Source organism: Choloepus didactylus, chromosome 7 (assembly GCF_015220235.1).
Source record: "Choloepus didactylus isolate mChoDid1 chromosome 7, mChoDid1.pri, whole genome shotgun sequence".
Classification (NCBI taxonomy): domain Eukaryota; kingdom Metazoa; phylum Chordata; class Mammalia; order Pilosa; family Megalonychidae; genus Choloepus; species Choloepus didactylus.
In genome coordinates, this window is record NC_051313.1 from 61,804,445 (window position 1) to 61,831,321 (window position 26,877).

The 26,877-nt window shown below is 38.5% G+C and overlaps 1 pseudogene; it reads left to right on the top strand.

Moving 5' to 3' along the window:
- Nucleotides 1-199: 199 nt before the first annotated feature.
- Nucleotides 200-14,440, top strand: LOC119540292 (annotated as a pseudogene).
- The last annotated feature ends 12,437 nt before the right edge of the window (nt 14,441-26,877 follow it).

Genomic DNA, 26,877 nt, shown 5'->3' on the forward strand with positions numbered 1-26,877 from the left:
ATTAATTTTTTAAATTCTAGATATCTAGTTTTCCCAACACCGTTTATTGAAGAGACCATTCTGTCCCAGTTGAGTGGGTTTGGGAGCCTTATGAAAAAAGGCAGCACAGCAGCTGCCTTTTCCTGCCTGAGCCACTTCTGCCTCTTGAGCTGCCTAAGAGAAACCTGGCATGTGCCCTGGAGCAGGTCATGAACAGCTCTCAGCTAAAGGGCAGATGACTCAGTTTTGTGAACATATCAACAAGAGCAGGGAGCTGCTTGCAAATACCGTATCCCTTCTGGACACTGTGCTTGGGGCTCTGAATGTACAAGAACGCTCATCAGGGGTCCTTGCTGTTTTATTTTGACTATTTAAAGACCCTATGGGAGCCGGGGCAAGATAGCAGACGGGTGAGCTGTATGTTTTAGTTACTCCTCCAGGAAAGTAGGTAGAAAGCCAGGAACTGCATGGACTGGACACCACAGAGCAATCTGACTTTGGGCATACTTCATACAACACTCATGAAAAGGTGGAACTGCTGAGATCAGCGAAATCTGTAAGTTTTTGCGGCCAGGGGAACCGCGCCCCTCCCTGTCAGGCTCAGTCCCGGGGGAGGAGGGGCTGTCAGCTCCGGGAAGGAGAAGGGAGAACTGCAGTGGCAGCCCTATCGGAAACTCATTCTACTGATTCAAACTCCAACCATAGATAGACTGAGACCAGACACCAGAGAATCTGAGAGCAGCCAGCCCAGCAGAGAGGAGACAGGCATAGAAAAAAAACAACACGAAAAACTCCAAAATAAAAGCAGAGGATTTTTGGAGTTCTGGTGAACATAGAAAGGGGAAGGGCCCTGAGGCGCATATGCAAATCCTGAAGAAAAGCTGATTTCTCTGCCCTGTGGACCTTTCCTTAATGGCCCTGGTTGCTTTGTCTCTTAGCATTTCAATCACCCATTAGATCTCTGAGGAGGGCCCGTTTTTTTTTTGTTTGTTTGTTTGTTTGTTTTGTTTTGTTTTAATCCTTTTTTCTTTTTCTAAAACAATTACTCTAAGAAGCCCAATACAGAAAGCTTCAAAGACTTGCTATTTGGACAGGTCAAGTCAAGAGCAGAACTAGGAGAGCTCTGAGACAAAACGCAATAATCCAGTGGCTGAGAAAATTCACTAAACACCACAACTTCCCAAGAAAAGGGGGATGTACGCTCACAGCCATCATCCTGGTGGACAGGAAACACTCCTGCCCATCGCCAGCCCCATAGCCCAGAGCTGCCCCAGACAACCCAGTGGGACGGAAGTGCTTCAAATAACAGGCACACACCACAAAACTGGGCATGGACAATAGCCTTCCCTGCAACCTCAGCTGATTGTCCCAGAGTTGGGAAGGTAGAGCAGTGTGAATTAACAAAGCCCCATTCAGCCATCATTTCAGCAGACTGGGAGCCTCCCTACACAGCACAGCAGCCCAGAACTGCCCTGGGGGGACGGCACTCACCTGTGACATAGCACAGTCATCCCTCAACAGAGGACCCGGGGTGCACGGCCTGGAAGAGGGGCCCACTTGCAAGTCTCAGGAGCCATACGCCAATACCAAGGACTTGTGGGTCAGTGGCAGAGACAAACTGTGGCAGGACTGAACTGAAGGATTAGACTATTGCAGCAGATTTAAAACTCTAGGATCACCAGGGAGATTTGATTGTTAGAGCCAACCCCCCCTCCCTGACTGCCCAGAAACACGCCCCATATACAGGGCAGGCAACACCAACTACACACGCAAGCTTGGTACACCAATTGGACCCCACAAGACTCACTCCCCCACTCACCAAAAAGGCTAAGCAGGGGAGAACTGGCTTGTGGAGAACAGGTGGCTCGTGGATGCCACCTGCTGGTTAGTTAGAGAAAGTGTACTCCACGAAGCTGTAGATCTGATAAATTAGAGATAAGGACTTCAATTGGTCTACAAATCCTAAAAGAACCCTATCAAGTTCAGCAAATGCCACGAGGCCAAAAACAACAGAAAATTATACAGCATATGAAAAAACCAGACGATATGAATAACCCAAGCCCAAGCACCCAAATCAAAAGACCAGAAGAGACACAGCACCTAGAGCAACTACTCAAAGAACTAAAGATGAGCAATGAGACCATAGTATGGGAGATAAAGGAAATCAAGAACACCCTAGAAGAGCATAAAGAAGATATTGCAAGACTAAATTAAAAAATGGATGATCTTATGGAAATTAAAGAAACTGTTGACCAAATTAAAAAGATTCTGGACACTCATAGTACAAGACTAGAGGAAGTTGAACAACGAATCAGTGACCTGGAAGATGACGGAATGGAAAAATGAAAGCATAAAAGAAAGAATGGGGAAAAAAATTGAAAAAATCGAAATCGACCTCAGGGATATGATAGATAATATGAAACGTCCAAATATAAGACTCATTGGTGTCCCAGAAGGGGAAGAAAAGGGTAAAGGTCTAGGAAGAGTATTCAAAGAAATTGTTGGGGAAAACTTCCCGAATCTTCTAAACAACATAAATACACAAATCATAAATGCTCAGCGAACTCCAAATAGAATAAATCCAAATAAACCCACTCCGAGACATATACTGATCACACTATCAAACACAGAAGAGAAGGAGCAAGTTCTGAAAGCAGCAAGAGAAAAGCAATTCACCACATACAAAGGAAACAGCATAAAACTAAGTAGTGACTACTCAGCAGCCACCATGGAGGCAAGAAGGCAGCGGCACGATATATTTAAAATTCTGAGTGAGAAAAATTTCAAGCCAAGAATAGTTTATCCAGCAAAGCTCTCCTTCAAATTTGAGGGAGAGCTTAAATTTTTCACAGACAAACAAATGCTGAGAGAATTTGCTAACAAGAGACCTGCCCTACTGGAGATAGTAAAGTGAGCCCTACAGACAGAGAAAAAAAGAAAGGACAGAGAGACTTGGAGAAAGGTTCAGTACTAAAGAGATTCGGTATGGGTACAATAAAGGATATTAATAGACAGAGGGGGAAAAATCTGACAAACATAAACCAAAGGATAAGATGGCTGATTCAAGAAATGCCTTCATGGTTATAACGTTGAATGTAAATGGATTAAACTCCCCAATTAAAAGATATAGATTCGCAGAATGGATCAAAAAAAATGAACCATCAATATGTTGCATACAAGAGACTCATCTTAGACACAGGGACACAAAGAAACTGAAAGTGAAAGGATGGAAAAAAATATTCCATGCAAGCTACAGCCAAAAGAAAGCAGGTGTAGCAATATTAATCTCAGATAAAATAGACTTCAAATGCAGGGATGTTTTGAGAGACAAAGAAGGCCACTACATACTAATAAAAGGGGCAATTCAACAAGAAGAAGTAACAATCGTAAATGTCTATGCACCCAACCAAGGTGCCACAAAATACATGAGAGAAACACTGGCAAAACTAAAGGAAACAATTGATGTTTCCACAATAATTGTGGGAGACTTCAACACATCACTCTCTCCTATAGATAGATCAACCAGACAGAAGACCAATAAGGAAATTGAAAACCTAAACAATCTGATAAATGAGTTAGATTTAACAGACATATACAGGACATTACATCCCAAATCAACAGGATACACATACTTTTCTAGTGCTCACGGAACTTTCTCCAGAATAGATCATATGCTGGGACATAAAACAAGCCTCAATAAATTTAAAAAGATTGAAATTATTCAAAGCACATTCTCTGACCACAATGGAATACAATTAGTAGTCAATAACCATCAGAGACTTAGAAAATTCACAAATACCTGGAGGTTAAACAACACACTCCTAAACAATCAGTGGGTTAAAGAAGAAATAGCAAGAGAAATTGCTAAATATATAGAGACGAATGAAAATGAGAACACAACATACCAAACCCTATGGGATGCAGCAAAAGCAGTGCTAAGGGGGAAATTTATAGCACTAAATGCATATATTAAAAAGGAAGAAAGAGCCAAAATCAAAGAACTAATGGATCAACTGAAGAAGCTAGAAAATGAACAGCAAACCAATCCTAAACCAAGTAGAAGAAAAGAAATAACAAGGATTAAAGCAGAAATAAATGACATAGAGAACAAAAAAACAATAGAGAGGATAAATATCACCAAAAGTTGGTTCTTTGAGAAGATCAACAAGATTGACAAGCCCCTAGCTAGACTGACAAAATCAAAAAGAGAGAAGACCCATATAAACAAAATAATGAATGAAAAAGGTGACATAACTGCAGATCCTGAAGAAATTAAAAAAATTATAAGAGGATATTATGAACAACTGTATGGCAACAAACTGGATAATGTAGAAGAAATGGACAATTTCCTGGAAACATATGAACAACCTAGACTGACCAGAGAAGAAATAGAAGACCTCAACCAACCCATCACAAGCAAAGAGATCCAATCAGTCATCAAAAATCTTCCCACAAATAAATGCCCAGGGCCAGATGGCTTCACAGGGGAATTCTACCAAACTTTCCAGAAAGAACTGACACCAATCTTACTCAAACTCTTCCAAAACACTGAAGAAAATGGAACACTACCTAACTCATTTTATGAAGCTAACATCAATCCAGTGATTGCACTTCTCGGTATATACCCGGAAGATCGGAAAGCAGTGACACGAACAGATATCTGCATGCCAATGTTCATAGCAGCATTATTCAGAATTGCCAAAAGATGGAAACAACCGAAATGTCCTTCAACAGATTAGTGGATAAATAAAATGTGGTATATACACACGATGGAATACTACGCGGCAGTAAGAAGGAACGATCTCGTGAAACATATGACAACATGGATGAACCTTGAGGACATAATGCTAAGCTAAATAAGCCAGGCACAAAAAGAGAAATATTATATGCTACCACTAATGTGAACTTTTAAAAATGTAAAACAAATGGCTTGTAATGTAGAATGTGGGGGAACTAGCAATAGAGGGCAATTAAGGAAGGGGAAACAATAGTCCAAGAAGAACAGATAAGCTATTTAACGTTCTGGGGATGCCCAGGAATGACTATGGTCTGTTAATTTCTGATGGATATAGTAGGAGCAAGTTCACAGAAATGTTGCTATATTAGGTAACTTTCTTGGGGTAAAGTAGGAACATGTTGGAAGTTAAGCAGTTATCTTAGGTTAGTTGTCTTTTTCTTACTCCCTTGTTATGGTCTCTTTGAAATGTTCTTTTATTGTATGTTTGTTTTCTTTTTAACTTTTTTTTCATACAGTTGATTTAAAAAAGAAGGGAAAGTTAAAAAAAAAAAAAAACAGGGAAAAAAAAAAGATGTAGTGCCCCCTTGAGGAGCCTGTGGAGAATGCAGGGGTATTCGCCTACCCCACCTCCATGGTTGCTAACATGACCACAGACATAGGGGACTGGTGGTTTGATGGGTTGGGCCCTCTACCACAGGTTTTACCCTTGGGAAGACGCTTGCTGCAAAGGAGAGGCTAGGCCTCCCTATAGTTGTGCCTAAGAGCCTCCTCCCGAATGCCTCTTTGTTGCTCAGATGTGGCCCTGTCTCTCTAGCTAAGCCAACTTGAAAGGTGAAATCACTGCCCTCCCCCCTACGTGGGATCAGACACCCAGGGGAGTGAATCTCCCTGGCAACGTGGAATATGACTCCCGGGGAGGAATGTAGACCTGGCATCGTGGGACGGAGAACATCTTCTTGACCAAAAGGGGGATGTGAAAGGAAATGAAATAAGCTTCAGTGGCAGAGAGAATCCAAAAGGAGCCGAGAGGTCACTCTGGTGGGCACTCTTACGCACACTTTAGACAACCCTTTTTAGGTTCTAAAGAATTGGGGTAGCTGGTGGTGGATACCTGAAACTATCAAACTACAACCCAGAACCCATGAATCTCGAAGACAGTTGTATAAAAATGTAGCTTATGAGGGGTGACAAGGGGATTGGGAAAGCCATAAGGACCACACTCCACTTTGTCTAGTTTATGGATGGATGAGTAGAAAAATAGGGGAAGGAAACAAACAGACAAAGGTACCCAGTGTTCTTTTTTACTTCAATTGCTCTTTTTCACTCTAATTATTATTCTTGTTATTCTTGTGTTTGTGCTAATGAAGATGTCAGGGATTGATTTGGGTGATGAATGTACAACTATGTAATGGTACTGTGAACAATCGAAAGTACGATTTGTTTTGTATGACTGCATGGTATATGAATATATCTCAATAAAATGAAGATTAAAAAAAAAAAAAAAAAAAAAAAAAGACATAATGCTGAGCAAAATAAGCCAGGCACAAAAAGAGAGATATTGTATGTTACCACTAATGTGAATTCTGTGAAAAATGTACAATGTTTTATACTGTAGAATGTAGGGGACCTAGAGATACCAATTAGTGGAGGGGGAATGATAATCTAATAAGAACAGATAAACTATGGAGGGTAATCTCAATGTTATGGGAATGCTCAGGAATGATTATGGTTTGTAAACTTTCTTGGATATAGTAAGATCATGTTGGAAGCAATAGAGTTATTTTAGGTTTTTTTTTTCTCTTATTCCTTTGTTTTCTTAAGGGTTGTTAATTTTCTTGGGTTATGGTAGGAACATGTTGGAAGCAATGTAGTTATTTTAGATTATTTGTTTTTCTTACTCCTCTGTTTGGACATGGTTTATTAATTTTCTTGGGGTATGGTAGGAACATATTGGAAGCAAAGTAGTTATTTTAGGTTATTTGTTTTCCTTAATCCATTGCTTTGTTTGAAATGTTGTGGGGTTTTTTTGGTTGTTGTTTGCCTGTTTGTTTTTAATTTTCTGATAAACAAAGTTAAAAAATTGAAAAAAAAATCAGTAGAAAAATGGGAGTAAAAACTAAATGACAAATAGGGTGGGATGGGGGGATGGTTTGGGTATTCTCTTTTCACTTTTATTTTTTATTCTTATTCTGGTTCTTTCTGATGTAAGGAAAATGTTCGGAGGTGGATTGTGGTGATGAACGCATAACTATGTGATCATACTGTGAACAGTTGATTGTATACCATGGATGACTGTATGGTTTGTGAATATATTTCAATAAAACTGAATTAAAAAAAAAAAAAGCACTGGGCCAGGAACATTAGGATTAGTTCTCTAATCCCTTCCCCTCCACTAACATCCACATATGCATCCCCACCTCAGACTCTCACCTATTGGCCTCCCAAGAATAGTCACGTTTTCACCAGTGGATAGATGAGACAGGTTTGGTGCAACCTCATGTTGGTGGCCACTGATGGGCAAGAGTTTAGGCCAAGGAAGACCTTCCTGGGACACCTCTGACCCTGCATGGAGAAGCCAGATACTCCACCTTCTGTATTGTTAGTCCTGCTCAACATAAAAAAAAAAAAAAAAAAAGTAAAAAAGTAAAAAAATTACAAAAATTTAAAAAAATAAAAAAAAAATTAAAAAGACCCTATGGTAGGAGGACAGAAGAAGATGTTGGCATAGAGAGGTGTGAAAATTAGTCCGTCCCCCTGGAACAACTAATAAACAACCAGGAACAATAGTAAATAATCTGGAATAACTGCAGGGGGACAAACATGACCATTCACTCATCATACACCCACCTGAATTGGGAGAAATTCCCAAGATCACAGCATAAAGTCTGCAAGTAAAAACTGCAGATCCAGGTCGGGAGACCCCTCCCCCCATGGCCCGAATTACAAAGACTCATGGTGCTAGAGACCAGCACTCTCCCAAACTGCCAAGCCTCACTGTGCTAGAGCAGCACTTTCTGAGCAAGCAAATAAAGCTCAGCTGAGCTCCAATTAGGGTTTTAATAAGCAAACATGCTCAACACAAGCTACAAATCCCCAAGCAGACAGGCTCTTGGTATCAACTGACCTTGAAGAGCCAGAGGACCTCTCTGGGAGGGAGGGGGAGCCCAGAGGACTGGGTACTGTCTCTGGCTGATAGGTGAAACTGAGGGGGGCTGCTGACTGACCCTGAAGAGGGTCTTTCTGTCCCTTTTTTGTCTCAGTGGAGAAAGTCTCAGCCATTTTCAATTCCCAGTGCACAGATCCAGACAAGGGTGGATATAGCAGAGTCAGAGACTATTCAAATGCAGATGACATCTCCCCAGGGGTGTATCTACCCTAAGAGGAAAGAGGTGGTGCCAAGTTCTGCTAACCACCTTTGATTCAGAACCAGACCCCAGAGCCTGGGGGAAAACAACCACAGGCCACACCTCCTTACACCAGTTGGGAGTGACAGGCTAATAGCCACCACCTGCTGGGCAGAAAAGCACAGTGACCTGAGGCCTCACAGGGTATATCAATCTTCTAAGACACCCTCAGGATACCTGAAACTATTGCCTCCTTCCAAAACCTGAGCCCATTCTGGTCTAGGAAAACCTGATTGGGGTAACCAAGGAGATCAGATGCCTAGACAACAGAAAACTGCAACCTACACTAGGAGGGGTGAAGTTATGGCCCTGGTCAAAGGAACAAATTTATACTTCAACTGAGACAGGAATTTGAACAACTAGTGCTGCATCAATTCAGAAACTTAAGGGAAGCTGTGGCAAAAGAGATGAAGCATATAATGAAAACACTGGCTGTACATAAGGTAGAAATTGAAAGTTTGAAAAAACAACTGACAGAATCTATGGAAATGAAAAGCACAACACACGAGATGAAGGACACAATGGAGACATACAAAAGCAGATCTCACGAGGCAGAAGAAAACACTCAGGAACTAGAGAACAAGGCACCTGAAAGCCTACATACAAAAGAACAGACAGAGAAAAGAATGGAAAAATATGAGCAACATCTCAAGGAACTTAAGGACAAAAAGAAATGCAGGAATGTACTTGTCATTGGTGTCCCAGAAGGAGAAGAGAAGGGAAAAAGGGCAGAAGAAATAATAGAGGAAATACTCAATGAAAATTTCCCATCTCTTATGAAAGACATAAAATTATGGATCCAAGAAGCACAACGTACCCCAAACAGAATAGATCTGAATAGGCCTACACCAAGACACTTAATAATCAGATTATCAGATGTCACAGATAAAAAGAATCCTGAAATCAGCAAGAGAAAAGTGATCCATCACATGCAAAGGAAGCTTGATAAGACTATGTGCAGATTTCTCAATAGAAACCATGGAGGCAAGAAGGAAGTGGGGTGATGTATTTAAGATACTGAAAGGGAAAAACCACCAACCAAGAATCCTATATCCAGCAAAGCTGTCCTTCAAATATGAGGGAGAGCTTAAAATATTCTCTGACAAACAGACAATGACACAGTTTGTGAACAAGATACCTGCTGTACAGGAAACACTAAAGGGAGCACTACAGACAGAAAGGAAAAGACAGGAGTGAGAGGTTTGGAACACAATATTGGGAGATAGTAGCACAACAATGTAAGTACATTGAACAAAGATGACTGTGAGTATGGTTGAAAGAGGAAGGTTAGGAGCATGTGGGACACCAGAACAAAAGATAAAAGATTAAGACTGGGACTGTATAACTCAGTGAAACCTAGGGTGCTCAATGACTGTGATAAAAGGTGCAAATATGTTTTTACATGAGGTAGAACAAATGAATGCCAACATTGCAAGGTGTTAAAAATGAGGTGGAATTGGGGGAAAAATACAGTCAATGCAAACTAGAGATTATAGTTAACAGAAACATTGTATTATGCTTCCTTTAATATAACATAGGCAATATATCAAAGCTAAATGCATATGGGGGGCATAGGGGAAGGGTGTGGGACTCTTGGCATTGGTGATGTCTGACTCTTTATCCTAGTTTAGTTTAAAGCTGTCTTTCCTTTTGTTGCTTCCTAGCTGTCATGTTTTGTTTTGTTTTCTCTCTCTCTCTTTCTCTCTTTCTATTTTTTCTTTTTTTCCTATCTCTCTACCTTCTTTGACTCTTCCTCCTCCTTTGTGGAAGAAATGGAGATGTCCTTATACAGATAGTGGCAATGGTAGTGAATACATAAATATGTGACTATACAGGGAGCCATCGATTGTTTACTTAGGATGGAATGTATGGTGTGTGAACAAAACCATTTTTAAAAAAATGGATTGATGAAGAAACCCTGACACATAAGGACAAATATTGCAGGGTCTCACTGATATGAACTAATTATAATATGTAAACTCATAGACATGAAATGTAAGTTATCAGGATACAGAATCAGGCTAAAGAATGGGGAGTTGTTGCTTATTATGAGCAGAATTTTCAACTAGGGTGAACGTCAACATTTAGAAATGGACAGAGATGATGGTAGCACATTGGGAGAATAACAGTGCTGAATGGTGTGTGAAGGTGATGGAAAGGGTAAGCTCAGAGTCACGTATATCATCAGAAGGAAAGTTGGAGGTTAAAAGATGGGAATGTATAAAACAGCGAATCTTGTGGTGGACAATGTCCATGATTAACTATACAAATATTAGAAATCTCTCTCATGAACTAGAACAGATGTATGACACTATAACTAGAAGTTAATAATAGAGGGGCACATAGGAAAAAATATATACCTATTGTAAACTATATACTACAGTTAGTAGTACTTTAACATTCTTTCATCAACAGTAACAAATGGACTATACCAATACTATGAATCAATAATGGAGGGGAGGTGGTTAGGGGTATGGGAGGATTTGAGCTTCCTTTTTTGTGTGTGTCTTTATTTCTTTTCTGGAGTAATGCAAATGTTCTAAAAATTGAAAAAAAAATTAACTGTGATGATGGATGCACAGCTGTATGATGGTACCATGGGCAACTGACTGTGCACTTTGGATCTTTGGATAACTGTATGGTATGTAAACAATCTCAATTTTAAAAAATCAAACAAAAACATAATAGAGGAATTTTAAACACAGATCGGGTATTAGATGAGATTAAGGAGTTATTAGCTTTGGTCTGTATGACATGGTTTTATTTTTAAATCTTATCAGAGGCTTGATCTGTTGGTAAGTCATACTGAAGCATTCACAGGTGAAATGGTATAATGTCTGGTATTTGCTTTAAAATACTCTAGTGCAGGGGTTGGCAAACTTTTTCCATAAAAGGCCAGATAGTAAATATTTTAAGTTTCGTGGACCACGTCTGTTGCAACTGCTCAACTCTGCCATTGTAGCGTGAAAGGATCTGTAGACAATACAGAAAAAAAAAATGGACATGGTTGCATTACAATAAAACTTCATTTACAGCAATGGGCAGCAGGTTGGATTTGACTCGTGGGGTCATGGTTTGCCAACCCCAGCTCTGGTGCCAGAAAAAGAGAAGGGGCAAATAGAAGAAAAAGATTGACAAGTGTTGATAATTGTTGAAGAGGGATGACTGGCATGTGGTAGTTTATTACAATATTTTCTATTTCAGTGAATTCTGTTAAATCCTATTTTAATAAATACAATAATAAATTTTATTTTCATAAAGACAATTAAAAAAAGACCCTATAGTAGTCATTTTGGACAGGCCCAGAGAATTTGGTGGACTCTGGTTCTTAATTTTTTTTATTCAATTTTATTAAGATATATTCACATACCATACAATCATCCAAAGTGTACAATCAATCGTTCATAGTACCATCAAATAGTTGTGCATTCACCACAACAATCTATTTTTTTGAACATTTTCCTTGTACCAGAAGAAGTGAAAATAAGAATAAAAAATAAAAGTAAAGAACACTCAAAGCACACCCCTTCCCACCCTATTTTTCATTTAGGTTTTTGTCCCCATTTTCCTACTTATCCATTCATACACTGGATAAAGGTAGTGTGATCCACAAGGCTTTCACAATCACACTGTCACCTGTTGTAAGCTACATTGCTATACAATTGTCTTCAAGAGTCAAGGTTACTAGTTTGCAGTTTGATAGTTTCAGGTATTTACTTTTAGCTATTCCAATACACTAAAACCTAAAAAAGCATTATCTATATAGTTCATGAGAATGCCAACCAGAGTGATCTCCCAACTCAATTTGGAATCTCTCAGCCACTGAATGTTTATTTTGTTTCATTTCACATCCCCCTTTTGGTCAAGAAGATGTTCTCAATCCCATGATGTCAGGTCCAGATTCTTCTCCAGGAGTCATATTCCACATTGCCAGGGAGATTTACACCCCTGGGAGTCAGGTCCCACGTAGGGGGGAGGGCAGTGAGTTCACTCACCAAGTTGGCTTAGCTAGAGAGAGAGCACCACATCTGAGCAACAAAGTGTACTCAGGGAGAGACTCTTAGGCACAGCTTTAAGCAGGTTTAGCCTCTCCTTTGCAGTGATGAGCTTCATAAGGGCAAGTCCTGTGATAGAGGGCTTGGCACATCAAACTGCCAGTCTTCAATGTTTGTGAGAACATCAGCAACAATCTAGGTGAGGAAGCCCAGCAGCTGTGCATTTTCCCCCAGCTCCTCAGGGAAACCCTGCATATATATTTTTATTCTCTATCCAAATTACTTTGGGAAATGTCACTATTTCACCAGGTCTCACCAGGTCTCATTTCCTATTAAAACCCACCAGGTCTCACTTCCTGTAAAAAGTGTCATGTAATTATGGTATTTGAATGAACTATGCAAGTTAAATTATTTAGGAAATATAGATCTTGGACCAACTAAACATCTCTTCCCTTGGTCTCACATGGAACCTAAAGTCTCAAAATGTAGTCAGTATTGTTCTTTATCTTTGGCCCAACCTGCCCTTGTACTAACCTCATCTGCTTCATTCATATCTCTAGCTGAAGTCTGGATTCTTTTTCAGGTTTTTTTAACAGTTGCTATATGTACTAATACTGACATTCATATCTGCTGACTTCTAGCTCTGAGTTTCAGGTGTCACACAGACACCCAAAGTTCCAGGGATTGATCAGATTATACACAAAGTGATCAGCATATCAGTATCTGGTGATAGCCATTACAATTCAGGAATATATGTGACTGCTGCAAAAGCTTACAATCTAGGGACCGTTACAATAAGCATTCCCCTGATAATCTGTACTCTAAGGTTAAAATTTGAGTTTACACATTGTTGCCAGTCCATATTGATGAGGCATTACAGTGCTTGCCTTTGTTTCTGGCATCGTTCACTCAAAATACTGTCTACAGGTTCCTTTCACTTCATTGCATGTCTCACAGCTTCACTCCTAGTAGTAGCTCAATATTTCCTTGTATGCACACACAACAGTTCGCCGTTCTGTTCCTCAGTCGATGTACCTTTAGGTCACCTCCAGCCATTGAAAAATCATGTATACTCTCTCCATAAACACCAGTGTGCAAATGTCCACTCATGTCCCTGCTCTCAGATCCTCCAAGTAAATGCCCCCAATGAGGTTGCAGGACCTTATGGCACCCACACACTTAGCTTCATGTGGATCTGGTTCTTAATTTTTAAACAGACTGTTGCTCATTTAATTTAACCAAGTACTAGAGGTTTGTGAAGTTTTCTATGCCCAGTGTTCCTGACTTCGAGACTGTTCTCACAGTTTCAGCTTTCCATCAGTACTTGTAATGGGGAGCACACTCGATACACAACAGACACTTTTTTTTAACTTTGCCAGCAGTTAAAAAATGCACTTGTGGAAAGAAAACAGCCCTTGCAAGGAACTGGCATCCTTAAGCAAGCCATAGACAAGATGCAGATGAATACAAACCAGCTGACCTCAGTACACCCATCTCTGCCAGCTTTGTTTGCTGGCAAAATGCTTTAAACCTACCTTTCCATATCTCAACATAGGTATGATGGATATCTCTAAAGAGAATGGAGCCTATGATGCAAAGCACTTTCTATGTTACTATTACTATGGAGGGATGATCTATATCGGCTGAAGAACTTTGAAAGAGCATTCTACTTTTTTGAACAGGCTATAACTACTCCCACGTTGGCGGTCAGTCACATGTTGGAATCATAAAAAGTATATTCTAGTTGCTATGATATTACTTGGCAAAGTACAACAGCTACCAAAATATGCATCTCAAATTGTGCGTATATTCATTAAGCCCCTTAGCAACACATAACATGAGTTAGCACAAGTTTATTCCACCAATAATCCCTCAGAACTCTGAAACCTGATGAACAAGCACAGCAAGACATTCAGGCTTGGTAACAACATGGGACTAGTGAAGCAGTGCCTGTTGTCTCTCTACAAGAACATCCAGAGGCTGATGAAGACATTTTTAACACTATCATTACAAGATGTGGTGAGTCACATGCAGTATCTGGACCTCAGAAGGCAGAAAAATATGTCCTACACATGAGAGAAAAAAGCAAAATTTTTGCAAGTATTAATCAGAAGGATGGTATGGTCAGTTTTCGTGATAACCCTGAGAAATATAATAACCCAGCCATGCTTCATAACATTGACCAGGAGATGCTGAAGTGTATAGAGCTTCATGAATGGTTGAAGGCCATGGATCAAGAGATTACCATGAACCCCCAATTCATACAAAAGAGTATGAGATCACAAGAAGATGATTCAGGGAGCAAACCATCCAGTTACGCTTGAAATTAACATCATCCTGAGATAAATACAAGAAACTGTTACCCTGGCCGGTGACAAATGTTAGGAGAGCAGCAGAGAGGACCAAGACTGTTGCACCTAGACATTGAGAAATTCATTTGCTTTGTCATCTTCAGTCCTGTATGCTTTCAGAAAACCACTTTCTCTGCAAAGAAAGGGGAAAATAAATCTCAAACTTTAAACTCTGTCATGGATTAACTTATCGCTAGATTAATATTATTATTGCATTGAATCTTCCTTTTTGTTTCAAATTTTAAAAAAATCAATTGACCATAGATCTGAGGATCTATTTCTGAACTCTCAGTTTGATTCCATTGATCAATATGTCTATCTTTATGCCAGTACAAAGTTGTTCTAGTTTGCTAATGCTGCCAGAATGCAAAACACCAGAGATGGATTGGCTTTTATAAAAAGGGGGTTTATTTGGTTACACAGTTACAGTCTTAAGGCCATAAAGTGTCCAAGGTAACACATCAGCAATTGGGTACCTTCACTGGAGGATGGCCAATGGTGTCCAGAAAACCTCTATTAGCTGGGAAGGCACATGGCTGGTGTCTGCTCCAAAGTTCTGGTTTCAAAATGGCTTTCTCCCAGGACATTCCTCTCTAGGCTGCAGTTCCTCAAAAATGTCACTCTTAGTTGCACTTGAGATATTTATCCTCTCTCAGCTTCTCTGGAGCAAGAATCTGCTTTCAATGGCCATCTTCAAACTGTCTCTCATCTGCAGCTCCTGTGCTTTCTTCAAAGTGTCTCTCTTGGCTGTAGCTCCTCTTCAAAACATCACTCACAACTGCACTGAGTTCCTTCTGTTTGTCAGCCCATTTATATGGTTCCACTGATCAAGGCCCACCCTAAATGGGTGGAGCCACGCCTCCATGGGACGATCTCATCAGAGTCATCACCCTCAGTTGGGTGGGGTGCATTCCAAAGAAACACTCAAAGAATTACAATCTAATCAACACTGATAACATCTTCCCACACAAGATTACATCAAAGATAATGGTGTTTGGGGGACATAATACATTCAAACTGGCACAAAAGTCATACCTTTTTTAGTCCCTCCTTTCCTCCACTACTGCTTTGCTTTTTGTTTAGATGATCTTTTATAATGAGCCATTTTGAATCACCTATCCTTCCCTTTTAAATAGATTTTTTAGATATTTTCTGTATGGTTACCTTGAGGATTACATTTAGCACCCTAAATCTATTATAATTTACTTTGTGTTGATTCCAACTTGACTTGAATACCTACACATACATTATAACTAATCACTCTGTCCCTCCCTTTTATGTGCTTTTGTCACAGATTACATTTTTGTGCTTTGTGTGACCAATAACAAAGATTCATGCTTGGTTTTTATGCATTTGAATTTTAAGCCATATAAGAAGTAAAAGCCATATAAGAAGAAAAATGCATTTATACTGACCTTTTTATTTAACCATAGTGTTACTTATACCAGAAGTCTTTATTTCTTTGTACAGCTTTGAATTACTGTCTAGTGTCCTTTCCTTTCAATTGAAGAAATCCCTTTATTATTTCCTATAAAGCAGTTCTAGTGGTAAAGAACTCCCTCAGTTTTTTTGTTTGTTTGTTTGTTTTTCCCAGAAATGTCTTAATTTCTCCCTCATTTTTGAAGGACAGCTGTGCCAGATATTTTATTCTGGGTAACAATTCTTCTCTTTCAGCACTTGAAATATGTCCTCCCACTGCCTTCTGAACTCCATGGTTCTGATGAGAAATCAGATGTTAGTCTTATTAAGGATCCCTTGCAAGTGATGTGTCACTTCTCTCTTGCTGTTTTCAAGATTCTCTTTGTCTTTGGCATTCAGTGGTTTAATTATAATGTGTCTTGCTGTAGATCTCTTTGGATTCATCATGCTTGGCTTTCATTAAGCTTCTTGGATTTATATATTTGTTACCTTTTGTCAGATTTGGGACATTTTCAGACATTATTTCTTTGAATATTTTTCTGCCCCTTTTTCTCTCTCTTCTTCTGTGACTCCTATGATGTGGCGTCCCAGTACTGGTACACTTGATGGTGTCCCCCAGGTTCCACAGGCTCTGTTCTTTACTTTTTCATTCTTTCTTTCTTTCTGCTCCTCAGACTGGGCAATTTCAATTGTCTTATCTTCAAGTTCATTGATCTGTCCTTCTGCCTTTTTTGAATTTCAGCATTTCCACTTGGTTCTTCTTTATAAGTTCTTTTTCATTAAGCTAGTCATTTGTTCATATATCGTTTTCTTTATTTACTTTAGTTCTTTGTCTGTTTTCTTTTAGTTTATTAATCTTATTTAAGAGAGTTTAGAAGTAACATCTTGCTTAGTAATTCCAGAGGCTGAGCTAACTCTGGAATAGTTTCCATTAAATTCACTTTTTTCCTATGACTAGACCATACACTTCTGTCTCCTTGTGTGATTTGTAAATTTTTGTTGAGATCTGGACATTCTGAGTTTTTGTTATGGTAACTCTGGAAATCTAATTCTCCCACTCCTCAGTGTGCCAGATGAAGAACAAGAAAGAAAAGATAGAAAAAAGAAAAATAGGAAGATATAAAAGAAGAAAGAAAGAAGAAAGAAGGATTATATCTGTCAAGGCAAATTCCTCTCCTCTTCCACTCACTATTCTTTTTCAAAAATATTTTGGTGATATGGTATTAACTCTAAGTAGACTGCAAAAGATTAATGATGTATATGGTAATCCCTAGTTGTTGTTTTTTTTAAAGTGAAGCGGTATATAAAAATAACCAGAAGGCCAAAACCAAGGCTGGCATTTGTGCTGGGTCCTTGGGATCCTCCAGAACATGAAACTCACATACACAAAGGAAAGAAAACCAAGAACAAAAGTCACACTGATTCTTTATGTCCCAGTGATACTGGCAGGAGACCAGATACAGCACCACTACTAATAAGAGGGCTGAATCTGAGTCCAGTGTCTGCTTTGGGCCCTGAGGGATATGCCAGACCAAGAAACACACACACATAGAAGGGGGGGTCACAGTCTCTTTACATTCTGTTCTGAGGGGGTGCTATTGAGAGGCTGATGGCATTGCTGCCAGAGGGTCAAAACCAGGGCCAGTGTCTGTACTGGTCCCTCAGGGATCTCCCAGGCCAACCTCAACCTTCAATCTCAACTTTTGGAGGCCAACTTTTCCTCTGCCCATCCTGGGCCTAGCCAGCTGCTCCCAGAATCTGGGCCATTTCTGTAGCCATTGTCTTTTCCACAGCCACCACTACGGGGCCAGGGAATGAGGGCTAGATGCTGGTTTGCACATTCACTTACAAAAGCTGAAATCTCAGTATCCTCCCCCTTTGCCTGGCACTCCTGTGGTTCTAAATGTCCAGTCTGGTTCCATGGTTGCCACTTAGTCGATTCCAATCCCTTTCTCAAGCTCATTCATTTTTCTGGTGGAGGGAGCAATCTGTAAAACTTCCTACTTTGCCATTTTGCATCTCACGCATTTACCTTTAACCTGTGTTTTTACATTTAAAGTATATCTCTTGTAGGCAGGTATAATTGGATCTTGCTTTTATATGCATTCTTATAACTCTGCCTTTTAATTGGAGTGATCAGAGTATTTAACATTTACTATAATTATTGATATATTGAATTTAGGTCTACCATTTTATTATTTTTTTTCTCTTTGACCCTTCTGGGTTTTTTACCTCTGCTCCCTCTAACCTACCTCATTTTGGATTGTTTGAATAGTTTTGGACACCCAGGTTAACTTCATTATTGGTTATTTTCATATACCTCTTTACTTTTTTTTTGAACTAGTGATTACCATATACATTGTTAATCTTTTACAGTCTGCTTAGACTTAATACTGTATCACCAAGATATTTTTAAAAAGAATAGTGAATGGAAGAGGAAAGGAATTTGCTTTGACAGATATAAAGCTGATAATATATCTACTGAATACAAAAGATAATGTTATAGGCACAGGAATGGTCAAATAGACCAGTGAAACAGATGGATTAAAATACATATGAAACAATAAAAGGGTCAATTCATCAAGAAAACATAGCAATCATAAATGTTTATGCACCAAGCCAGAGTGCCCCAAAATTCATGAAGCAAACACTGAGATCACTGAAAGGAGAAATAGATACTTCTACAATAATATTTGGAGATTTCAATACACTGCTCCTGTCAATGGATAGAACATCTAGAAAGAGGATCAATAAGGAAATGGAAATGTTGAATTGTATGGAACATTCTATAGGGTAGGCCACATGTTGGGTCACAAAGCAAGTCTCAACAAATTTAAAAATGTTGATATTATACAAAACACTTTCTCAGACCATAATGGAATGAACTTGGAAATAAATAACAGGCAGAAGATTGTAAAATTCACAACTATATGGAGGCTAAGCAACACACTCTTAGAAAACCAGTGGGTTAAGGAAGAAATTACAAGAGAAATTAGTAAACACCTTGAGGCAAATAACAACAAAAACACAACATACCAGGTGGTTGTGGGAACTTTTCCTCTTTGCTCAAAGCCTTTAGTCCCCTGCCTGACCTAACTGGCTCCCTGATTCAATAGTTTTTGTTCATTGGTTTTTTTAAAGTACTTGGATATTTGAAAGTAAATTTTTAATTAGTACATCATGTGGTGGTGAATATGATTAAAAGGGGAAATATTAGGTGGTATATATGCTACTAGAATAAAAAATAGGACAGTACAGCACAAACAGGGAGCCCTAATGTAAACTAGGGGCTACAGTTAATAGTACAATTATAATAGTCTTTCATCAGTTTCTACAAAGGTAACACAGTAATGCAAAGTGTTAACAAATATGGCAGCTCTGTATTTCTGCATGATTTTTTCTGTAAACCTACAACTCTCTAATAAAAAAATACTTTAAAAAAAAACACAACATATCAAAACTTATGGGATGCAGCAAAGGCAGTGCTAACAGGGAAATTTATTGCCCTAAATGCCTATATTAAAAGAGAAGAGAGAGCAAAAAATTGAGGAATTAACTGGTCACCTGGAGGAACTAGAGAAAGAAGAGCAAATTAATGACAAAGCAAACAGAAGGAAAGAAAGAATGATTACAGCAGAAATAAATGAAATTGAGAATAGAAGAACAATAGAATCAACAAAACCAGAAGTTAGTTCTTTGAGAAAATCAATAAAATCGATAGAACCCTACCTAGGCTAACAAAAAAAGAAAGAAAAAGAAAAAAAGGAAGGAAGGAAGGGAGGGAGGGAGGGAGGGGATGCAAATAAATGCAATCAGAAACAGGAAAGGAGACATAACTAGTGATCCTGCAGAAACAAAAGAGATAATGAGAAGATACTGGGAGCAACTATATGCTAATAAACTAGACAACTTAGACAAAATGGACAACTTCCTAGAAAAGCATAAACAACCAACATTGACTTGAGAAGAAACAGACAACCTCAACAAACCAATCACAAGTAAAGAGATTGAGTCAGTCATCAAAAAGCTCCCAAAAAAGAAAAGCCCAGGACCATATGGCTTCACATGTGAATTCTACCAAGCATTCAAGAAAGAATTAGTACCAATCCTGCTCAAACTCTTCAAAAAAATTGAAGAAGAGAGAAAGCTACCCAACTCATTCTATGAAGCCAACATCACCCTAATACCAAAATCAAAGATACTACAAAGAAGAAAATTACAGATAAATTTCTTTAATGAACATAAATGCAAAAATCCTCAACAAAATACTCACAAATTGAATCTAGCAGCACATTAAAAGAATTATACACCATGACCAGGTGGGGTTCATTCCAGGTATGCAAGGCTGGTTCAATACGAGAAAATCAATTCATGTAATTCACTGCATCAATAAATCAAAACAGAAGAACCACATGATCATCTTGATCGATGCAGAAAAGGCATTTGACAAAATTCAACATCCTTTCTTGATGAAAACAATTCAAAGGATAGGAATAGAAGGGAACTTTCTCAATATGATAAAGGCAATATATGAAAAACCCACAACTAACATCATACTCAATGGGGAAAGACTGAAAGCTTTCCCTCTAAGATCAGGAAGAAGACAAGGATGCCAGCTGTCACCACTGTTATTCAACATTGTGCTAGAAGTTCTAGCTAGAGCAATTAGGCAAGAAAAAGAAATAAAAGGCATCCCACTTGGAGAGGAAGAAGTAAAACTTTCACTCTTTGCAGAGGACATGATTCTATATGTAGAAAATCCAGAAAAATCTGCAGCAAAGTTACTAGAACTAATCAATGAATACAGCAAAGTGGCAGGCTACAAGATCAACACACAAAAATCCGTAGTGTTCTCATACACAAGTAATGTGCAGCAAGAAGAAGAAATCAAGAAAAAAATTCCGTTTACAATAGCAACCAAAAGAATCAAGTACTTAGGAATAAACTTAACGAAGGCCACAAAAGGCCTATGCAGAGAAAACTACAAGAAACTGCTAAGAGAAATCAAACAGGATCTAAAAATATGAAAGAACATACTGTGTTCAGGAACTGGAAGACTAAATATAATTAAGATGTCAATTCTACCTAAACTGATTTATAGATTCAATGCAATACCAATTAAAATCCCAACAACTTGCTTTGCAGAAATATAAAAAGCAATAATCAAATTTATTTGGAAAGGCAAGGTGCCCCGAATAGCCAAAAATATCTTGAGACAGAGGAACAAAGTGGGAGGTTTCATACTACCTGACTTTGAAGCAAATTACAAAGCTACAGTGCTCAAAACAGCATGATACTGGCATAAGGATAGATATACCAACCAGTGGAATCAAAGAGTATTCAGAAATAGACTCTTGCATCTATGGACAATTGGTCTTTCATAAAGCAGTCAAGCCAAAGCAACTGGGACAGAGCAGCCTCTTCAATAAATGGTGTTTTGGAGAACTGGATATCCATTTCCAAAAGAATGAAAGAGGGCTCCTATTTCACACTTTATACAAAAATCAGCTCGAAATGGATCAAAGACATAAACATTATCACTAAGACCATGAGACTCAGTAGAAAATGTAGGGAAATATCTTAAAGATCTTGTGATAGGTGGCGGTTTCCTAGACCTTACACCCAAAGCTCAAGCAATCAAAGAACAAACAGACAAATGAGATTGTTTAGGTTTGCTAATGCTGCCATTATGCAAAACACCAGAAACGGATTGGCTTTTATTATTTTTTTTATCTTCATTTTATTGAGATATATTCACATACCACGCAGTCATACAAAACAAATCGTACTTTCGATTGTTTACAGTACCATTACATAGTTGTACATTCATCACCTAAATCAATCCTGACACCTTCATTAGCACACACACAACAGCAACAAGAATAATAATTAGAGTGAAAAAGAGCAATTGAAGTAAAAAAGAACACTGGGTACCTTTGTCTGTTTGTTTCCTTCCCCTATTTTTCTACTCATCCATCCATAAACTAGACAAAGTGGAGTGTGGTCCTTATGGCTTTCCCAGTCCCATTGTCACCCCTCATAAGCTACATTTTTATACAACTGTCTTCGAGATTCATGGGTTCTGGGTTGTAGTTTGATAGTTTCAGGTATCCACCACCAGCTACCCCAATTCTTTGGAACCTAAAAAGGGTTGTCTAAAGTGTGCATAAGAGTGCCCACCAGAGTGACCTCTTGGCTCCTTTTGGAATCTCTCTGCCACTGAAGCTTATTTCATTCCCTTTCACATCCCCCTTTTGGTCAAGAAGATGTTCTCCGTCCCATGATGCCGGGTCTACATTCCTCCCCGGGAGTCATATTCCACGTTGCCAGGGAGATTCACTCCCCTGGGTGTCTGATCCCACGTAGAGGGGAGGGCAGTGATTTCACCTTTCAAGTTGGCTTAGCCAGAGAGAGAGGGCCACATCTGAGCAACAAAGAGGCATTCAGGAGGAGGCTCTTAGGCACAACTATAGGGAGGCCTAGCCTCTCCTTTGCAGCAAGCGTCTTCCCAAGGGTAAAACTTATGGTAGAGGGCTCAACCCATCAAACCACCAGTCCCCTATGTCTGTGGTCATGTTAGCAACCATGGAGGTGGGGTAGGCGAATACCCCTGCATTCTCCACAGGCTCCTCAAGGGGGCACTACATCTTTTTTTTCCTTGTTTTTCTTTTTTTTTTTTTAACTTTCCCTTCTTTTTTAAATCAACTGTATAAAAAAAAAGTTAAAAAGAAAACAAACATACAATAAAAGAACATTTCAAAGAGACCATAACAAGGGAGTAAGAAAAAGACAACTAACCTAAGATAACTGCTTAACTTCCAACATGTTCCTACTTTACCCCAAGAAAGTTACATAATATAGCAACATTTCTGTGAACTTGTTCCTACTATATCCATCAGAAATTAACAGACCATAGTCATTCCTGGGCATCCCCAGAACGTTAAATAGCTTATCTGTTCTTCTTGGATTATTGTTCCCCCTTCATTAATTGTTCTCTATTGCTAGTTCCCCTACATTCTACATTATAAACCATTTGTTCTACATTTTTCAAACTTCACATTAGTGGTAGCATATAATATTTCTCTTTTTGTGCCTGGCTTATTTCGCTCAGCATTATGTCTTCAAGGTTCATCCATGTTGTCATATGTTTCACCAGATCGTTCCTTCTTACTGCCGCGTAGTATTCCATCGTGTGTATATACCACATTTTATTTATCCACTCATCTGTTGAAGGACATTTGGGTTGTTTCCATCTCTTGGCAATTGTGAATAATGCTGCTATGAACATTGGCGTGCAGATATCTGTTCGTGTCACTGCTTTCCGACCTTCCGGGTATATACCGAGAAGTGCAATTGCTGGATCGAATGGTAACTCTATATCTAGTTTTCTAAGGAACTGCCAGACTGACTTCCAGAGTGGCTGAACCATTATACAGTCCCACCAACAATGAATAAGAATTCCAATAACTCCACATCCCCTCCAGCATTTGTAGTTTCCTGTTTGTTTAATGGCAGCCATTCTAACCGGTGTTAGATGGTATCTCATTGTGGTCTTAATTTGCATCTCTCTAATAGCTAGTGAAGCTGAACATTTTTTCATGTGTTTCTGGCCATTTGTATTTCCTCTTCAGAGAACTGTCTTTTCATATCTTTTGCCCATTTTATAATTGGGCTGTCTGTATTAATGTCATTGAGTTGTAGGATTTCTTTATATATGCAAGATAACAGTCTTTTGTCAGATACATGGTTTCCAAAAATTTTTTCCCATTGAGTTGGCTGCCTCTTTACCTTTTTGAGAAATTCCTTTGAGGTGCAGAAACTTCTAAGCTTGAGGAGTTCCCATTTATCTATTTTCTCTTTTGTTGCTTGTGCTTTGGGTGTAAAGTCTAGGAAGTGGCCGCCTAATACAAGGTCTTGAAGATGTTTTCCTACATTATCTTCTAGGAGTTTTATGGTACTTTCTTTTATATTGAGATCTTTGCTCCATTTTGAGTTAATTTTTGTGTAGGGGGTGAGGTAGGGGTCCGTTTTCATTTCTTTGGATATGGATATCCAACTCTCCCAGCCCCATTTGTTGAAAAGACCATTATGACCCAGTTCAGTGACTTTGGGAGCCTTATCAAAGATCAGTCGGCCATAGATCTGAGGGTCTATCTCTGAATTCTCAATTCGATTCCATTGATCTATATGTCTATCTTTGTGCCAGTACCATGCTGTTTTGGCAACTGTGGCTTTATAATAAGCTTCAAAGTCAGGGAGTGTAAGTCCTCCCACTTCGTTTTTCTTTTCTAGAGTGTCTTTAGCAATTCGAGGCATCTTCCCTTTCCAAATAAATTTGATAACTAGCTTTTCCAAGTCTGCAAAGTAGGTTGTTGGAATTTTGATTGGGATTGCATTGAATCTGTAGATGAGTTTGGGTAGAATTGACATCTTAATGACATTTAGCCTTCCTATCCATGAACATGGAATATTTTTCCATCTTTTAAGGTCCCCTTCTATTTCTTTTAGTAGAGTTATGTAGTTTCTTTGTATAGGTCTTTTACATCTTTGGTTAAGTTATTCCTAGGTACTTGATTTTTTTAGTTGCTATTTAAAATGGTATCTTTTTCTTGAGTGTCTCTTCAGTTTGTTCATTTCTAGCATATAGAAACATTACTGACTTATGTGCATTAATCTTGTATCCCACTACTTTGGTAAATTTGTTTATTAGCTCTAGTAGCTGTATCGTCGATTTCTCAGGGTTTTCTAGATATAAGATCATATCATCTGCAAACAATGACAGTTTTACTTCTTCTTTTCCAATTTGGATGCCTTTTATTTCTTTGTCTTGCCGGATTGCCCTGGCTAGCACTTCCAGCACAATGTTGAATAACAGTGGTGATAGCGGGCATCCTTGTCTTGTTCCTGATCTTAGAGGGAAGGCTTTCAGTCTCTCACCATTGAGTACTATGCTGTCTGTGGGTTTTTCATATATGCTCTTTATCATGTTGAGGAAGTTTCCTTCAATTCCTACCTTTTGAAGTGTTTTTATCAAAAACAGATGTTGGATTTTGTCAAATGCCTTTTCAGCATCTATTGGGATGATCAATTGATTTTTCCCTTTTGACTTGTTAATGTGTTGTAATACATTGATTGATTTTCTTATGTTGAGCCATCCTTGCTTGCCTGGAATGAACCCCACTAGGTCATGGTGTATGATTTTTTTTAATGTGTCTTTGGATTTGATTTGCAAGTATTTTGTTGAGGATTTTTGCATCTATATTCATTAGGGAGATTGGCCGGTAGTTTTCCTTTTTTGTAGCATCTTTGCCTGGTTTTGGTATTAGATTGAAGTTAGCTTCATAAAATGAGTTAGGTAGTGTTCCATTTTCTTCAATGTTTTGAAAGAGTTTGAGTAAGATTGGTGTCAGTTCTTTCTGGAAAGTTTGGTAGAATTCCCCTGTGAAGCCATCTGGCCCTGGGCATTTATTTGTGGGAAGATTTTTGATGACTGATTGGATCTCTTTGCTTGTGATGGGTTGGTTGAGGTCTTCTATTTCTTCTCTGGTCAGTCTAGGTTGTTCATATGTTTCCAGGAAATTGTCCATTTCTTCTACATTATCCAGTTTGTTGCCATACAGTTGTTCATAATATCCTCTTATAATTTTTTAATTTCTTCAGGATCTGCAGTTATGTCACCTTTTTCATTCATTATTTTGTTTATATGGGTCTTCTCTCTTTTTGATTTTGTCAGTCTAGCTAGGGCTTGTCAATCTTGTTGATCTTCTCAAAGAACCAACTTTTGGTGATATTTATCCTTTCTATTGTTTTTTTGTTCTCTATGTCATTTATTTCTGCTTTAATCCTTGTTATTTCTTTTCTTGTACTTGGTTTAGGATTGGTTTGCTGTTCATTTTCTAGCTTCTTCAGTTGATCCATTAGTTCTTTGATTTTGGCTCTTTCTTCCTTTTTAATATATGCGTTTAGTGCTATAAATTTCCCCCTTAGCACTGCTTTTGCTGAATCCCATAGGGTTTGGTATGTTGTGTTCTCATTTTCATTCGTCTCTATATATTTAGGAATTTCTCTTGCTATTTCTTCTTTAACCCACTGATTGTTTAGGAGTGTGTTGTTTAACCTCCAGGTATTTGTGAATTTTCTAAGTCTCTGATGGTTATTGACTTCTAATTGTATTCCATTGTGGTCAGAGAATGTGCTTTGAATAATTTCAATCTTTTTAAATTTATTGAGGCTTGTTTTATGTCCCAGCATATGATCTATTCTGGAGAAAGTTCCATGAGCACTAGAAAAGTATGTGTATCCTGGTGATTTGGGATGTAATGTCCTGTATATGTCTGTTAAATCTAATTCATTTATCAGATTGTTTAGGTTTTCAATTTCCTTATTGGTTTTCTGTCTGGTTGATCTATCTATAGGAGAGAGTGATGTGTTGAAGTCTCCCACAATTATTGTGGAAACATCAATTGTTTCCTTTAGTTTTGCCAGTGTTTCTCTCATGTATTTTGTGGCACCTTGATTTGGTGCATAGACATTTACGATTGTTATTTCTTCTTGTTGAATTGCCCCTTTTATTGGTATGTAGTGGCCTTCTTTGTCTCTCGAAACATCCCTGCATTTGAAGTCTATTTTATCTGAGATTAATATTGCTACACCTGCTTTCTTTTGGCTGTAGCTTGCATGAAATATTTTTTTCCATCCTTTTACTTTCAGTTTCTTTGTGTCCCTGTGTCTAAGATGAGTCTCTTGTATGCAACATATTGATGGTTCATTTTTTTGATCCATTCTGCGAATCTATATCTTTTAATTGGGGAGTTTAATCCATTTACATTCAACGTTATAACCGTGAAGGCATTTCTTGAATCAGCCATCTTATCCTTTGGTTTATGTTTGTCAGATTTTTCCCCTCTGTCTATTAATATCCTTTATTGTACCCATACCGAATCTCTTTAGTACTGAACCTTTCTCCAAGTCTCTCTGTCCTTTCTTTTTTT